We start from the raw sequence: 3,663 nt of genomic DNA, 5'->3' as shown, positions 1-3,663 counted from the left end.
AGATTCTTATATATCACCCTGAACCAGAATCAACTCCAAATGGATCAAAGAACTCAGAGTTAAAGCAGACACTTTGAAAACATTACAGGATGGCGTAAGAGAAACTCTAGGTCTCCTTTGCACAGACCAATATTTTCTTAATAGAGACCCAGAAATACAACAAATAAAAGAAAAGTGGAACAAATGGGATTGAATGAATTTGCAGAGCTTCTGCTTGGCAATGGATATAGCTAGCAAGATCAATAGAAAGCTCACTGATTGGGAGAAGAACTTCACTAGCCATACATCGGACAAGGTCTCATATCTAAAATATACCTGGATCTCAAATAATTAAATCCCCCAACAACAAATCCTCAAAGTAACAACTGGTCAATAAATAAGTGGACTAAAGACTTAATCTCAAATAATTAAATCCCCCAACAACAAATCCTCAAAGTAACAACTGGCCAATAAATAAGTGGACTAAAGACTTAAAGAGAAACTTCTCTGAATAGGAAAGAAGGATGGACAATAGACACATAAAGAAATGCTCAACCTCCCTCGCCAGAAAAGAAATGCAATTGAAAACCACATTGTGATACCACCTCACCGCAGTTAAAATGGCTATAATCAAGAACCCTAATAACAACAAATGCTGGATGTGATATGAGCAGAAGGGAACATTACTGCATTGTTGGTGGGAGTAGAAACTTGTTCAACCGTTTTGGAATTTGTTATGGAGGTTACTCAGAAGACTCCACATAGAGCTCCCCTATGACCCAGCAATCCCACTTTTGGACATTTACTCAAATGATCACAAACAAGACCATACTAATACTACCAGCATCACTATGCTCATTGCAGCATTATTTACCATAGTTAAGATATGGAACCAATCTAGACATATTCTTGATTGGATCAAGAATATGTGGTATATATACACAATGGACATTGCCCCATTTGTTAGGAAATGGAAAGATTGGAAAAAATTATATTAAGTGAAGTAAGCCAGGCCCAAAGAAACATAGATCCCATGGTTTCCCTTGTTTGCAATAACTAATATATGTCTGAGATAAACAGAAACTGTCAGACAGGTGGCTGTTTGGAGAAATGAATCCCAAGATACAGATTCAAATATTTTCTTTTCTTTCTTGTTATTGTTTTCAACATATTTATAAGATGATTTGTTCGTTGCTTTGTATGTACTTCCCCCAGGCTATAAGCGCTGCTTTCACTGTATTTGATGTTGATATAATTTTTGGAGGGAATGGGAAAAACAAACTGTTTAAATAGGTTTACGGGTGGACCCATTTTAAAATAATGAGATGTATAAGACGTTATGTCGATAAACGAACTTTACAACTTTGGTCGGTGGGTGGTGGTTGTGGTGGGGAGGGTGGTGGTAGAGGGATGTGTGGATGAGGGGGAGAGGGGAAGGGATGGTATGGGGAAAAAAAGGAGAAGGAAACAATGCTTGATAAGAAATGTACTCACTATTTGCACATGTAATTGTAAACCCTCTGTAAGATATTTTCACAACGATAATAATAATAATAGAATATCCATTTAAGTGACTAAATATTTATATTATATCCCATAAATTATACTCCTTCAATTTTCTGGCTAAAGTGTTCTCCAATCTAGGTATTTTTAAAAGAAATATTGTATGTTGTTTCCTTGGTGACAACATAATTGATAGACTTAAAATTTTCCTAAAACATGGCAGTCTGAAATGAGGTGGATGTTCTTGGGTTTGCATGCAAATATTTTGGACAGCACTAATGTTTTAATCTTGGATGCTATTTGATTGCTAATTTTTACATGCTTTCATAGTATGAGAAGAAAAACAACAGACCATAGGAATATTTTTATCAGCTACATTGTATTATTTATTCAAACACATACACACATACAAACACACAGATATACACATGGTTAGTATGAAGACCCAGTCAGTCTGCAAGAAAATATTTTAATAGGAATTCCATAAAATATTTAGTCTGCTGAGATCCGCTTAGAATTTCTTGAAATATCTAATTGCTTCCACCCCTGGACAAATCATTATCATTGGTGAAAATGTTGCCATTTGAATTTAGAATGCCGCAGAAAGGCCTATGTGTTAAAGAAAAATTACTTTCCACTTCCTCCCAGATTGTGGGGAATACCAGAATAGTTCTTCTGGAGATTAAGTTCTTTAGAGTGAAACCCATGAGAACATAGCCTCTCACATACTTTCTTCTTTTATCTTTAAATCATTCTAGGTAAAAAACTTTTCTCTTTGACATACTTCCCACCTTGACATTGTCTTGTCACAGCCCTCCAAAGCAATAAAACCAACTGAACATACACTGAAACCTTCAGACTTATAAATCTGAGTAAGCCTTTCTGCTTAATAAATAGACAATATCACTTACTATGGTAGGTTATAAAGCTAACACAGAAGTCTAGTCTTTGTAACAATGTAGACTGTATTAAAATATACTTCATTATAAAATATCTAATTACATGTTGTATTTTGTGTTTTTGTTTCTGTTGATCCTAGGGCTTAAACTCAGGGCCTGGATGGTGCTTTTGTGTTCAAGGCCAGTGCTCTACATATAAGTTGAACTGGAACTTCATTTCCCCTGGTGGTTAATTGGAGATAAGAATCTAATGAACTTTCCCACTTAAGCTAGCTTCACACTGTAATGTTCAGATCTCAATCTCTTAACTAGCTAAGATTACATACTTCAAATTCCAGTGCCCAGCCATGTTGCATATTTTGTGTAATTCCAATTCTCAGCATTGTATAGATTCTCCTACTAAAATATGAAAAAACAGAATCTACTAAGGATATTTGTAAAGTAAAAAATGAAGGAAGATTTTTCATTCTTTATAAAATCTATGCAAAATCTATGCTAAAATATTAATATTTTACTGTACCTTTCTTGCAACCAGTTTGATATAGTTTTATAATTGTCAGGCCAAGTTTCTTGACATTCTACTGGAGAATTATGATTTCATGCATGCATGCATATGCATATGTATATATAGATATCCAAATATTTTCCCTAGTGGATCATCAGAATTGAAACTTTGCTTTGTTTTGCTGTTCAGCTGTTGAACCTGATTGGCTCATTCTGTGACAATACCTCTCCTCTTTTTCAACATTCCTTTATTTACTACACCATCAGCCTTCTAAACTCAGGTTCACTTCTTGGAGAAGGTGACCAGTCAGCCCAACAAATATCTACCCAGAGGGTTTTAATAAAGCAAGCTTTAAGATAGTAAGATAACATGATGTGACAACTACAAAATTTCTACAGAGACCTAGAAAGTTATCAAAATTATATCTGACATTTTTCACATTTTTGCCTTCCTTCTCTTCTCATACTTAAGAAAGCACTGTCTAACACTATAAATATATTGCATTTATAAATTAAGGATTAGTGTTTTATTCCAGCCTGAAGCCTTCTTTTCCATGTTTTTTGATATAAACTTTTGGGAGATTTTTTTGATTGTTATGGGATTGCATTCCAAAAAAGCCATGTATATCAAGAAAGCCAATGTTTTCAACTCAGAGTAATAAATATAAGAGGGAGAAAATTAAGGTTAGGTATATATGTTAAGCACAAATACAGGCAATATCCAGACATTTTGAAATTGTATACCTTTACTAGATAAAGTGGCTCAAACCTATAATCT

Source organism: Dipodomys spectabilis, unplaced genomic scaffold (assembly GCF_019054845.1).
Source record: "Dipodomys spectabilis isolate Male_0828 unplaced genomic scaffold, ASM1905484v1 ptg000547l, whole genome shotgun sequence".
Classification (NCBI taxonomy): domain Eukaryota; kingdom Metazoa; phylum Chordata; class Mammalia; order Rodentia; family Heteromyidae; genus Dipodomys; species Dipodomys spectabilis.
The sequence above is the reverse complement of the archived record's forward strand: the minus strand, read 5'-3'. Positions refer to the sequence as shown.